This window comes from Macrotis lagotis, chromosome 1 (genome assembly GCF_037893015.1).
Source record: "Macrotis lagotis isolate mMagLag1 chromosome 1, bilby.v1.9.chrom.fasta, whole genome shotgun sequence".
In the NCBI taxonomy this organism is placed as follows: domain Eukaryota; kingdom Metazoa; phylum Chordata; class Mammalia; order Peramelemorphia; family Peramelidae; genus Macrotis; species Macrotis lagotis.
The window spans coordinates 543,242,939-543,257,990 of NC_133658.1; the positions used below are offsets into that span (position 1 = coordinate 543,242,939).

The 15,052-nt window shown below is 37.3% G+C and overlaps 1 long non-coding RNA gene across 1 annotated transcript; it reads right to left on the reverse strand.

The window, feature by feature from the left end:
* Positions 1-1,226: 1,226 nt before the first annotated feature.
* LOC141521126 (uncharacterized) lies at positions 1,227-12,333 on the reverse strand. The gene is made up of 3 exons (XR_012477850.1): positions 12,233-12,333; positions 2,184-2,282; positions 1,227-1,696 (listed from the first exon to the last, which is right to left on the reverse strand). It is a non-coding gene; the product is annotated as an uncharacterized LOC141521126 (long non-coding RNA).
* Positions 12,334-15,052: the final 2,719 nt, after the last annotated feature.

Below are 15,052 nucleotides of genomic sequence, written 5' to 3' on the forward strand. Positions count from 1 at the left end.
ATGAGTCTGGATTGAAAAGCTAAAGTCTCTGATTCTAGAAATACTAGAAAGCCACTGGAATTGATTGAATAGGGGAGAGACATGATTAGACTTGTGATTGAATCAAATCAGTTTGGTGGTAATATATTAGATGAATCACTATCTGGAGAAATCAGAGGTAGAAGAATCTGGAGGCTATTGCAGTAGTCCATAGAAGTCATGGGTCAACATGAGGCCAAAATGGTCAGTCTAAAAATAGAGAAAGGGACTGAATATAAGAAATAATGTATAGATAGAGACAACATGATGTGGCTATTGATTAAATGTGGAGAGCAGAGTGTGAAAAATTAAATATAAAGTTAAAAATATGAGAAACAAGAGTAATGAGGTCTTCTAGGAAAAAGGGAGTTTTTATTCCCCTCAAAGACAAGCTCCTACAAAACTGGACTTAGATCAAAATGTAATTGAGAAATTTTTAACAAAACAAAAAATAACTTCAGACATTGTTCCTTTTTGTTTTACTAGTCAGTATGCAACCTTCAGGTATCCTTTTCAAGTTGAGTTTGATACCACTGTCCTATTCCATTGGAATCATAGTTCTGGTACAAAATATACACATGCTCATACATAGACATATGCACACAGACACTAACTCATAGTGAGATGCAATCCATGAAAATTCACAAATCTTTTCTTTGAACTCTCAAGTCTTTTACTTGTAAGGTTAATTTTTTGAATCCATGTAATATTCTGTCAACCAGTATGCTAATTTTACTTCTTCACTTTTCATAAACTTAGTTGCTACATCATTAGAAATTTATAAAATTTACTGCCACTTGGGATCCTACACTAGAGATCTCCTTACAAGTTAAAAAATAGAAATATTTCTGACTGGATCCAGTCAACCAGCTCTAATTCTATTTCATGATACAGTTCTCTCATGGTACATCTCTTCTGCTTCTCCAGAGGAATAGCATGGAACCTTGGTCCCTTTCTTTGCCAAAATTTAGGTAAATTGGTTGTATTCCAAAATTCTTGCCTATAAGTCTGGTAACCTATTAAAAATATGAAATGAGGGTAGTCTGATCAAAATATACTGACTCTTTGTGATTACACTTTTTTTCACCCAAAGTTTCATTCACACAATACAAAGGGCTGTAATTTTGTCAGGATTGAAATGGACATAAAGGTAATTCTGAAATGTACACATATTTTTTAATATGTCATTAGACAAGTTGTCACTGCAGTCTCCTCCCAGGTCTTGTTTCCTGCATGTATTGTTAATGTGTTCTTATTTTATTTCTTTCAGTGGTACTGAGGATTGATTGTCTGGTATATCAGGAAAATTATCCATGTTTCAAAACACTGATGTTTGTGTTGATCTTGAATAGGTTCTTACTTGGTCTTGGTTTTGGATTTGCCCAAAGGCACTTTGGACTTGCCAGGGATTGCAAAGAGTTTTGGCCCAGAGGAGGAATGTCCCTTCTGTGCCAAAGGCCACTGGTATGGACTCTCTACTCACTGGTGGAGATGAAGCCTCACTCTGGTATGCAGGGCAGGGTGAAGGTGGCCAGAGCTGGAGTGTAGGAAAGTACAAGATTTCTTCAGGCTTGTTTGAGACTCTTTTCAAATTCCAAGTTGCATCTAGTACTTTGGCTTCTACCTTTGAGAAGGAAGAAGAAAGAAGCTCACCCCATTTCATGCTGCTTTAAATATTCTGGGGAAGATATGAGAGAAAGTGGCAGTCTCCATCATGTCCCTATTCCCAGCTTGTTGCACTAGAGACTTTGGGGAGTTTTCCTTGGGTGAGATCTAGATTTTTCTGGTTTTTTTTTTTTAGCTGAATTACCTCACTCCTAATGGGAGAGCTCTTTCCCTTAATAGTCAGGAATATAACTCTCCTTTGGCTATCTTCTCTGATTACTTTTTCGTAATGATCTAGATAATTGTGTTACTTTGTAATTCACTAGGAGTATGATTGAGCTAATATCATGTGGGGGAAATGGGTATCTAGCCTTGGATATTGCTTGGGGTCTCTCTTTCTCCTGAATAATGACATAGTAATTAGAAACTGTATTACCCTGATCATATCCCTTAGGTGAATAATATTTAAGGGAATAGCTAGCTAGAATTCTAACCTGGTTATTGAACCCCCTAATCCATAAAAGGAACAGAGTGGCTTCTGACCCTAACTTCTGACTTACCTTTCTGTCAGGAATCAAAGTCTCCCTTGGAGAAGGATGGGGCAAGACCATCTCCAGTAGTTCTGTTTCCTATCAATCAGTCCGTAGAATGGAACAATTCTGGTAAAGGCAAGGGAGAAGGATGCCTTACACAACATATACCTCAGTATAATAAATATAATTGTGCAACTCCTGCTGTCAATCACTTGGTTGGTTATTGAAGGGCTAGGAATGTAGGTTCATATGTCGCACCCTCTTTTTTACATGTTGATAAGATATAGAAGGAAACTTGGAGGTCATCTCAGAATGAAGACACTAAAATTGGGGAGACTAAGAAGGGACTTTTGAAGCTCTAATTGCAGCTTAATCTAGAAGGCAAGAGGATCTCTTGTATTCAAGGACCAGCAGAGAGTAATACATTGAACCTCAAAGACCCTGAGTTTGAATCCTAACCCTCTTCCTTTTTCTAGATGCAAGACCAGTAAATCTTGAATGATTTTATTTATAAAATGAGAGAATTGGATCAAATGACTCCCAAGGACCCCATCAGATCTAACTCTAGGATACAAATCTAAATCTAATCTCTATACTTCTACAAAAACAAAGAAAAAACACAAGAAAACCTCTATGAAATATTTACAATTATTGTTGCACCTGGTACACACCCCGCTCTGGTGTGTGAGGCTGTCAGCATAACTATTTTTTACAAGCTTTTTTTGGCTCCAATATCAACCTAAACCATGGCTTATGAGATCTATTCTTTTTCTCTAGTCAGCCAAATGACATAATTGACTCAAAGCAAAGGGATGTCATTGAAAAGCATAGTAAAATAATCATCTGGAGAATGTTTATTATGAGATCTTTTTCAAGGATTGATTCATGGATTCTTTTGATTTCCATTTTGCTTTCTGGACCCAAGATAAAGACTTCCTTTATAATTTATTGAAATATGATAGCTCAACTTTTTTTTATTATAGTTTTCAGGTAGTCTGATAAACATTGTTGTTATGAGAGGCAATTGGGATTAAGTGATTTACCCAGGGTCACATAGCCAGTAAGTGTCTGAGGCTGAATTTGAACTCCGTTCTTACTGACTCTAGGGCTGATGCTCTATCCACAATACCCCCAAGCTTCACAATAAATTTTTTTGAAGGGCAATGGGGTTAAGTGACTTGCCCAAGGTCACACAGCTAGGTAATTAAGTGTCTGAGGCCAGATTTGGACTCAGGTCACCCTGACTCTGAGACTAGTACTCTATCCACTGTGCCACCTAGCTGTCCCCACAAAGTCTTAAATATTCTCTTCTTGATCTATTTTCTTTTTCTTTCCAGCTTTTAATGCTTTCTATTTATTTTTATTTTTGTACAAATAATGTTTTCCCATACATTACTAAAAAATTCTTGTTTAAGAGTAAACATAATACCCCCCTCCCCACCAAAAAATATAGACTCTCATGAGCAATAAAGTAAAGGAAAGAGAAAAAAAATTAAAATTAAAATTAAAAAAATAATAATAATAGGGGCAGCCAGGTGGAGCAGTGGACAGAGCACTGACCCTGGAGCCAGAAGCACCCAAGGCAAAATCTGCCCCCAGACACCCAACAATCACCCAGCTGTGTGACCCTGGGCAAGCCACCCCAACCCCATTGCCCTGAAACCCCCCCCCAACCCAAAATAAAATAAAATAAAATAATAGTACTAATAATGATGATGATGGTGATGATAATAATAATAATAATAATGGAGGCCAGGTGGCACAGCAGACAGAGCACCAGCCCCGGAGCCAGGAGCACCTCGGTCCAAATCCGGCCTCAGACACCCAACAATCACCCAGCTGTGTGGCCTCAGGCAAGACACCCAATCCTATTTGCCCTTCAACCCCCCAAATAATAATAATAATAATAATAATAATAATAATAATAATAATAATAATAAAAATAAATGTTCTTCAGTCTGTGTTCTAACACCTCCAGCTCTGTCATGAGTGGATCACATTCTTTATGATAAGTCCATCACAAAAACTACTTCCATATTTTTCCACCATTGCCATTGCTGATTGCAACTCCCTCCATTCATACTTCCCCATTACCATATACTATATTTTCTCTCTCCTTTCACTCTGTCCCTCTTCTTAAATGAGTGGCTCAGCAGACAGATCACCAGCCCTGGGGCCAAGAATTCCAGAACCCACATACCACACCTTAGGCTCAGCAGCCACCCAGCCCTGTAGTCCCAAACAGGCCATCCAATCCCAGCCCCTTGCAAGAAGTAAAAAAGAAAATGTGTTATATCTGACCACTCTCCCCCATGGTCCACCCTCTCCTCCATCACTCACATCACTCCCCCCTTCCCCCAGTCCCCCTTCTCTCCTTACTCCAGATGTCTATGCCCCATTGAGTATATATGCTGTTTTCTCTCCTAGCCACCTCTGATGAGAGTGAAGGTTCACTCATTCCCCCTTGTCTTCCCCCCTTCCATATCATTTCAATAGCTCATTGTAACAAAAAATCTTATATGAAATATCTTAGCCTATTCTACCCTTGCTTTCTCTTAGCCCAATTACATTTCCCTTTTAGCCATTGACTCCATTTTTACAATATATTATAATCTTCAAATTCAGTTCTCTCCTGTGCTTCATCTATAAAACCTCCATTTACCTGCTCTATTAAATGAGACGTTTCTCATGAGTATTATCAATATCATTTTTCTATGCAGGAATACATGTAATTCATCATCATTAAGTCCCTTATATCCTACCCTTCTCCTCCACTCTCTATGCTTCACATGAATCCTGTATTTGAAGATGAAACTTTCTGTTCAGCTCTGGCCATTCCAACAGGTACATTTGAAATTCCCCTGGTTCATTGAAAGTCTATCTTTTTTCCTTGGAAGAAGACTTCAGTTTTACTGGGTAGTTGATTCTCAGTTGCATTCTGAGTTCAATTGCCTTCTGGAATATTATATTCCAAGCCCTATGAGCATTTAATGTAATTGCTGCTAAGTCCTGCGTGATCCTGACTACAGAGCGACAATATTTGAATTGTGTCCTTCTGGCTGTTTGTAATATTTTCTCTTTGACTTGGGAATTCTGGAACTTGGCTATAATATTCCTAGGGGTTGTTTTTTTGGATCTCTTTCCTGGGGAGATGATTGGATTCTCTCAATTTCTATTTTGCCATCTACTTTTAGGATATCTGGGCAATTTTCCTATAGGAGTTCTTTAAAAATGATGTCAAGGCTCTTTTCCTGATCATGACTTTCAGGTATTCCAATAATTTTTAAATTATCTTTCATGAGTCTGTTTTCCAGATCAGTTGCTATTTCAATGAGATGTTTCACATGTTCTTCTAATTTTTCATTCTTTTGGTTTTGAAGTATTGTGTCTTGATTTCTCATAAAGTCAGCAGCTTTCCTCAGTTCCATTCTACATCTGAAGGACTTGTTTTCCTCAGATTTTCTTATCTCTTTTTCCATCTAGTCAATTCTGCTTTTTTGAAGCATTCTTCTCCTCAATAACTTTTTGAACTGTTTTATCCATTTGACCTATGCTGGTTTTTAACATGCTATTTTATTCAGTATTTTTGGATCTCCTTGACTAAGCTGCTGACTTCTTTTTCATGTTTTTACTGCATCTCTCTCATTTCTTTTCCCAATTGTTCTTCTATCTCTGTCACTTGATTTTCAAAATATTTTTTGAGCCCTATCATAGACTGAGCCCAATTTCCATTTTTCTTGCAATCTTTAGATGCAGGAACTTGTACTTCCTCATCTTCATATTGAGTATTTTGATCCTTCTTGGGATCATTGACAAAGTATTTATCAACGGTGTTCCTCTTTGTTTCTATGTTTATTCATTTCTCCAGCCTGCACCTGGTTTTGGAGTGCTTCCTGAGCTTTTGAGTATTAGTGGGACACCCCCCACACACAATGATCTCCGTGTGTGAGGCTCTGTCTTCCCTCCTGGTCTGTGAATGAACACAAGTGTACCCCTCTGCCACGGGGCTGAGGTGGGGGGGGGCTCTGCTGTTCTATGGGGAGGCCTAGACTGTGATCAGGATCTGAATGTGGTCAGAGCCCCAGAGTCCTATTCCAGGTACAGAAGACAGAGCCCGGAAGTCTCTCTCCACGCCCTTACCTAGGCTGAGTACTCAAGGATGAGTTGCCTTGGAGCTCCTGCTTACTGGCTCCTCCTGCTTCTGGTTCCTGGATCTGGGCTGCTGTGATCAAGCTGCTTGCTGAGTGCCCTGAGGGCTGGTTTTGAGTGCTCACTCTTGTGTCGGGTGCTCCCGGGGTGTAGGTCAGGAAACTGCCTCCTGCTACCGTAGACTTCCAGGCACCCAGGCTGCCTCCCAGAGGCTGCAGTTCCTTCACTCTGGCAGGCTGCCTCTCTAACCCTGTGGAGTGGAGCCTTTCTGCTATTTTCCAGGTTACCTTGGTCTGGAGAATTGCCTCACTGGATCCCTCTGAGGGTTCAGCCTCTCAAAAATTTAGTTATAGCCCTTATTTTATAAGTTTTGAGAGAGAGTACCTAAGACAGACTCCTCTCCTGTCGCTATCTTCTCTTAATGCCCTTTATCTATTTTCTGATAGATCTAATAGATTTAATAGATTTTCGAAGTCTCTTACCCAAAGAATTATTTTACATCTTACCTGATTTGTACTTCTTTGAATGTTTATTGCTGCTTGATGTCCCAAGGAGTCATTAGCTTCCACTTGCCTAATAATATTTTTTAAGGAATTTTATTCAATGAGGATTTGCTGCACTTTTTGCATAGAGTCGATTTTGCCTTTTAAAGAGTTCTTTTCGGGGGTGGAGCCAAGAGGGCAACAAGAGAGCACCGTGTCTTAGAAGCTCTCTCATAAAACTTCTAAACTAAGGACTCTAACTAAAATTTGAGAGACAGAACCCATAGAGGGACCAAATGAGGCAGTTCTCCTACTCAAGGTAACCTGGAAAAGAGCAGAAAGGCTCTGCTCCCCGGGGTTGGAGGGGTGGCCCACCAGAGGGGTGGCCCACCAGAGCCAAAGAACTTCAGCCTCCCGGAGGCAGCACCAGGGCACTAGGAGCCCCAGCTCACAGCAGTGGGGGAGTCTCCTGAGCTACACTCTGGGAGCACCAGGCACAAAGTGGGGGAACAGCAGGGGACCTCTGCAAGAGCATGTGAAGCCCAGCCTTCAGGGCACACAGCAAGCATCATGGTCATGGCAGCTCAGATCCAGGAACATAAGCAGGTGGAGCCAGTAAGCAGGAGCCACCAGGGCATGCGCCCATTGAACCTAGGGAGGGGAGTGAAGAGAGAATGCAGAGCTCTGTCCTCTGCCCCTGGAACAGGACTCTGGGGCTCTGACCACATTCAGATCCTGATCGCAGTCTAGGCCAGAGAACAGCAAGCCCCACCCCCCACCTCAGCCCCGTGGCAGAGGGGGCCACATATAGTCATTCACAGACCAGGAGGGAGGAGAGCCTCACACACTGAGATCCTTGTGGGAGTGTTCCAAAAGCTCAGGAAGAACCCCAAAACCAGCCTCAGGCTGGGAAAATGAGCAAGCAGAGAAACAAGAGGAACACCATTGAGAAATATTTTGCATATAAGCCCCAAAAGGATCAAAATACTCAATTTGAAGATGAGGAAGCACAAGCTGCTGCATCTAAAGACTCCAAGAAAAACAGAAATTGGGCTCAGGCTAAGACTTTGAAAATCAAATGAGGGAGTTAGAAGAAAAACTGGGAAAGGGAAGGAGAGAGATGCAGGAAAAACATGAAAATGAAGTCAGCAGCCTAGTCAAGGAAATCCAAAAACATGCTGAAGAAAATAGCATGCTAAAAACCACCTTAGGTCAAATGGATAAAACAGTTCAAAAAGTTATGGAGGAGAAGAATGCTTTAAAAAGCAGAATTGGCCAGATGGAAAAAGAGATAAGAAAACTCTGAGGAGAACAATCCTTCAGACAAAGAATGGAACTCAGTGAGATAGATGAATTTACAAGAAACCAGGATTCATTACTTCAAAACCAAAAAAATGAAAAATTAGAAGAGTTCTTTTGTTCAATTAATCCTGTGGCTCTTTCATCATTTGGCTAATTTTTAAAGGCATTGTTTCCTTCAGAATTTCTTCCACCCCTTTCATCCAGATGTTAATTCTCTTTTTATATTTTTTTCTGTACCACTCATGACTTTTTGTCAGTTTTTCCCAGTCTTGCCTCTATCTTTAGCTCATCCAAAAATTATTATTGAACTTTTCCACAGGATGCATGTGTTTTCTCTGAGGATTTGCCCTGTACCTGTTAGTTTTTTTACTTTTTCTAAATCTTCCCTGTCACCATAGACACTTCTTACCATCAGGTTTGTGTGTGTGGTGTGTGTGTGTGTGTGTGTGTGTGTGTGTGTGTGTGTGTGTGTGTGTGTTATGAGGGTAATCTGCACCTTTTTCCAGCCTTTCCAGCCTTTCACTTAATGTTAAAACTTGCTTAACTTTCTGGGGTTGGTGGAAGCTGCACTTGTTTTCCCACTCTTGTATTCCAAGTTAGCTCTTAGATTTTGTACATTTTTTTGGTGTTTCCAAAACGGTCTGATCTGAGAAATTTCACTTCTCTACTAGCCAATGCTCTGCTTTTCCTGAGGAAATGTTCCTATTGCCCTGAAATCTACTCCTCTGTGCTCTGGAATTGCCCCCAGGACACCTGTTAAACCAGAAAATGTAAGTGCTAGTATTTCTTTCTCTTTTAATCCTGGGATAAAGAACTGTGTATAGGCAACGTAACAGGATCTTGCACCCAGTGCCAGTTCAGGATCTTCTGTCATCTTTCTGATCAGGGACCAGATCCTACAACTTTTTCTAAGCAAGAGAACTCCTGAAGCTGCTGCTACTACCAAGGCCCACCTCCAGTAGGTACACTATGGGCCAGAGAGACCACTTCAGTGTCACAGAATTCTCCTGCACCTCCCTTAGCAGTCCAAAATTTTATTGCCTCTATCACTAAATTCAATTTGAGTTGTTATTATTAAAAAAAAGTTCTTTGAATGGGAGTATTGGAAGAATTTGGCTGGGTTTCTATTTCTCCTTTATCATCTTGGATTTTTCTGCCTTTGAACTCATATTCATAAAAATTCATAAGCAAAAGTTATATCTCATAAAAATTGATTGAAGCAGAGTATTTTGTTGATATTGTTTTTCCTTGGTTAAAAACATAGTATTACATCAGATTAAACAGTTCTTGCAAAATCTATTCTTTTAGGGAATAGACTCCCATTTATTAGGACTTTACAGTATTTAGAAGGTCTTACTCTGTTGAACTCCTTATCTTTGTAAATGACCTGAAGGGTTCTCTGCTGGAGGATGACAAAAGCAAGGACAACAACAGTGCAGGGGAATTCAAAGAGTGATGAACTTCTACTTATTCTTTGTCTTTCTTATAATTTTTTTTAGGTTTTTGCAAGGCAGTAGGGTTAAGTGGCTTGCCCAAGTCCACACAGTTAGGTAATTATCAAATGTCTGAGGCCGGATTTGAACTCATATTCTCCTGACTCCAGGGCAGGTGTTCTATCTACTGCACCACCTAGAAGCCCCTGTATTTCTTATAATTAAAGAAGAATGTATTCAATTAAAAGAATTGGATACTGATGCAAAAGAGGACAATAGAATATAGTATCTCTTCCTTTCCAGTTTTTAAAGCTCTGAAACAATGGGCATAGTTTAACATACTAATCAGTTAAAGGTCTTTAATGTTATCATTTACCACCTGGGGTATAATTGTTTGAAGTATTGTAGAAGGTCCCCTCCTTTCCTGGAATTAGTGTTGGACCCTCATTCTCTGACTGAGTTAATTACATAATTTCTTGGGTCTTCAGTTTTCTCCTTGATTTTAATGAATTGGTCAGACAAATTAGATGTTCTTTTTCTGACAATGCTTATAGTTCTAAAACACTGTTATTGATTGAAAAAAATAAAATAATATTTGAATCAAATGTATGCCAATAAATCTGGCAATCTAATTCAAATGGATGAATATTTACAAAAATATAAATTGCTAAGATTAACTAAAGAGGAAATAAAATACTTAACTCTTATAGTAAAAGAAATTGAACAAGCCAACAATGACCCCCCCTCCCCCAAATCTCTGGGACCAGATGGATTTGTAAGCAAATTCTACCAAATTGGCAAAGAACAATAAATCTAATATCATATAAGCCATTAAAAAAAAACCCAAACAGGAGAGGAAAGAGTCTTACCAAACTTCTTTTGTGACAAATGTGGTGCTAATAGTCAAAACAGAGAAAGAAAATTATAGATCAATTTCCATAATGAGTATTACTGCAACAACTTTAAATAAAATATTTGAAAAAATTTTATAGTAACATTGATCACCAGGAAAATACGCTACAACTAGGTGGAACCAGAAATGCCATCCTGACTCAGTATTAGGAAAACTATTATTCTAATCGACCATATTGCTGCCAATGAGATTTAGAGGTTGCCAATTAAAGATAAAAATCAAGGGTTACCAAAAAACAAAGGAATGTTCATGCTCACTAGGATTTGAAAACTGCTCAGGATTTATTACAAGTTATTACAGAGTATACAGGTTAAAATTCTTCTCCTTCTAGAGAATCAACAAGCACTACAGAGAGAAACAGATAGAAAGAAAGAACTATCAAGCAGATCTGACTGAGCCAGTGGGCAGGCCGGCCCTAAGTGGGAAGATCCAGCTGAGGTTTTTATAGCCTTGTCCATTATCTGGGCACTGAGGGTAAAAGGGGAAATTCCTCCTCCCTTACATGACCAAAACCAGGGTGGGAATGAGGAGACAGGATACAATTTTTACATTTAACAATGAAATAGGTATCAATTCATATCTTAAGAGCAAAGAATCTTCCCTACTTTAACAAGATTTAACAGCATTACAAATTACAGAATTTATTTTTTGTTATAAATTTTCTACATTCATAGTTCTCTGCATCCTTTCACCCCTTAAAATTATTCTGGCCCCAGATTCCTCTGGGCCTTTCAGGGTCCATTTGGAGATGAATGCATTGCAGTGAGAATTCCATTGTGGTAGGGTCCAGAGGATGTTGGCTATCAGGACTGGCACAGCTGTCTGGCATCCTGAAGAGGCCACTATTGGAGATGTATAGTTGGTAATCTAGAGAAACTAAATTCAGGGTTAAAAGATTAAGGAAGTAAAACCAGAGAGAGAGAGAGAGAGAGAGAGAGAGAGAGAGAGAGAGAGAGAGAGAGATTTTAACAGATATTTAACACAGAAAGCTATTTGACAGAGATCCAGTAATTGGGGGGGGGGGGAAATTAGAAAGTCTATAAAAAGCAAGAATTAAATACTAAGTATTCTATACTAATTATATACTATATTGGCTCCTAAGCCAATATCAGAATACTTTTAATAAGAACAAGGTTCCAATTAAACACCGATTCATTCATAGATGCCACATTAATTTGTAACCAAAAGCTTAAGAATATTAAACAAATGTACTGAATAATCATTTTAGAACTACACATGTCCAATAAGTAGTTTTGCAACAAACTTTTCTATTTTAACTTTAGTCATGTTTAGAATGAACAAAAATTCTAGGTGAAGAATGTATCTCTCCTTTAAAGCTGTTAAAAAAAAAAACAGACCAATAGGCATTATCCTGATATAAGTAGTTTCTTCTTAAATTTCTTTTCCTTAAGGGAACTTGATTGTGATAAAGAATTACATTGTATTAAACAAAAAGGCAAGACAATACTTGCCAATTATTAAGGATTTAGAAGATAGAGTTCCAATGGCTCACTCTTCTATTCAATTATTGTACACCTGGTTTGATTATGGCAATTTGTTATTCAAGAGCACATAGACATGAGGACATGTTCCTTTGTGTATTAGATGTCCTGTAAAGGCAGAGGTTCTAAACAATCCTCTTCTGAGGTTGAGATTGTTCTCTCAAAGGTCATTCACTCCATCTGCAGTATTAAAATCAAATCTCATGGGTTTAATGGCTTCATTGGCATGTTGTTGTTGTCCTCCTATTATAACATACCTGATATCAGACAGATCAATTATCAATATAGCAATTACCTTTAACCAGAGCTTCAGGTGACTTGAGCACTATGGAGAATCATGAGTGTGCCAGCTTATAATGGATTTAATGAGAGATCCAGAGAAAAATCATAATTCAATTGTTGTTCATGTACCTAAGGATGATATTGTAAATAAAATACAATAAGCAGAATTTGAGATGTAAAAAATACAATAATCCAAATTTACATTGAGAACTGGATTTTGTATAAAAAGCAACTTTTTACAATGAACCCATTTAGTTATTAACTATATTTAAAATAGTTACATACAAATAATTGTTTTCAGAATTCTTTAAAACCATTAGAACATTCTTAGGTGACTTGAAATTTCCAGCATGTGTTATTATTTCCAATGTAATAAAACAATAGTAAGAACAGTCAAGTATTCAAGTCAATTAGCACATGAATTATTAAATGAACAAAATAATATTTCCATTATTATAACATACATTATATAATAATATTTGGAATCCTAGTGGTGGTCTTGGGTTTCATATTACCCTTTTATTATCCTTACAAAATTATCAGGTATTAATTCCAGGTTTCAATACTATTATAGTATTCAAATAACTTATATGTTCACAAGAGATAAGTCTACAAAAGCATATCACATAACTGATTTTTTTCTTACATCTTACTTATGGATCCCCATATACACAGAAACAGAAAACATCCCATAATCAGGACATACTTTTCAGTTTCCTATTTCTCTGTCTGTAATTTACATGAAGGAAGAAATCCACAATTTTGACTTCTTTAAAATTAAATATATAATTACTAAATTACATTAAACATCCATTCTGATACTAACATCTCATTCCCCTAGAACAAAACCAAACAATGAAGTTTTTCCTTAACTTAGGGCAGCTCTTATAACTCAATATTTTTTACATTTTTATATACTTATTTATCTCTATCCCAAATATTCTTTTATTTTCAAAGAAAACTAGAATTCTCAAGGATTCAATCTTATACATATACATTTCTAAATCTCAATTAATTCTTATTTATGTCATTGATGCTAGACAATGTTACATTTATATCAATCAAGATTTCAAATTGATAACATAAGTAGATTTTACTTTTAGTCTTATAATACATACATACATACATACAGACATACATCCAATATATATATATAAATTTTCTACATTCATAATTCTCTGCATCCTTTCACCCCTCGAAATTATTCTGGACCCAGATTCCTCTGGGCCTTTCAAGGTCTATTTGAAGGTGAATACATTGCATATATGTGTTTATCTCTATCCCAAATATTCTTTTATTTTCAAAGAAAATTAGAATTCTCAAGGATTCAATCTTATACGTATACATTTCTAAATCTCAATTAATTCTTATTTATGTCATTGATGCTAGACAATGTTACATTTATATCAATCAAGATTTCAAATTGATAACATAAGTAGATTTTACTTTTAGTCTTATAATACCTACATACATACAGACAGACATACATCCAATATATATATATATATATATATAAATTTTCTACATTCATAATTCTCTGCATCCTTTCACCCCTCGAAATTATTCTGGACCCAGATTCCTCTGGGCCTTTCAAGGTCTATTTGAAGGTGAATACATTGCATATATGTGTGTCTGTCTGTCTGTCTGTATGTATTTGTATATATATTCCCTTCCATAAACAAAAGGTCTGGTGAGATTGTTGTCGATGTATTATCAAGATTAGATTAACATTAATATAAATCAGATCACAGAAGTTAGCACAGTATTTCCCTTTCCTTAAAGAAATCAGTAAATATCCCTGATAACATAATTATATATTATTCAATATCATAGAATTCCAAGATTCTTTACATACAATTAGTCCCAATTATATATTTTTCATTTTAGTAACACATATAAATTCCCAAATTTGCTACAGAACTTCTGAATACTTTGAACTCAAAGGTGACTAAATCACTTTCTGATTTAATATTTTTCATTTTAAATACAGGTAGGGGACTTTTCCTATCAAAAGTCTTCCAGCCCCGCTTTTAACAGAACTCCTTAGATATAGAAATTAAAATGTGGGTTCCAGGGTCAACTCATGCAAACTAGAGCAAAGGCTTGCCCCACAATTTACATTCCCATGTATTTAGTTGATATGGTAACCTACTTTTTATTACTAATTCTTGTTGTTATATTTACCAATATCACCTACTATTATATATTTTAATGCAAATTAGGCATTTTATGAACTTGAAACCTCCTCAAGTTAACCTTTTTCAGATTATACAGAGGATCAAGATCATATAGAGCCACTCAATCTAAGAGAAAATAAAAAGTTAAATTGTTTTCATACCAAATAACTCACATTCATATGGTCTAAAAATATACCTCTTTGCTTCCTCTTTACAGAATAATAAATCAATTTACCTTTCTTTGTGCAGTATATGAACTTCCCTAATGCAAAATCTCAAATATTAGGAATTCCTAATGGGCTGAATTATACTACTATTTTTATCTGCATGAAAGCAGATGCCTTCCTTTTTCAAGGTTCCTGCCCCATCGCCCCTAGTTCTATGAGTGGGGCACTGCTCAAAAGGGGGTCAGGGGAGACTACAGACATGTCTCTGCTCTCCCTGGGGGCAGCACTCTGCTGTTTGCCCACACTCAGATTCAGGTTGCAGTTTGGGTTTCCATACTAAGATAGCCGAGTAGGGCTCCTCCTTGCAGCTCCAGGGCAGAGGGGAATTCTTTGGTTATCTATATATCAAAGCATAGGCAAGAGAGCATAAGACCTTGAAGGAATAAAGGTCCCAGTGAGGTGTCCTAAAAATAACAACCCAAAGCCTTG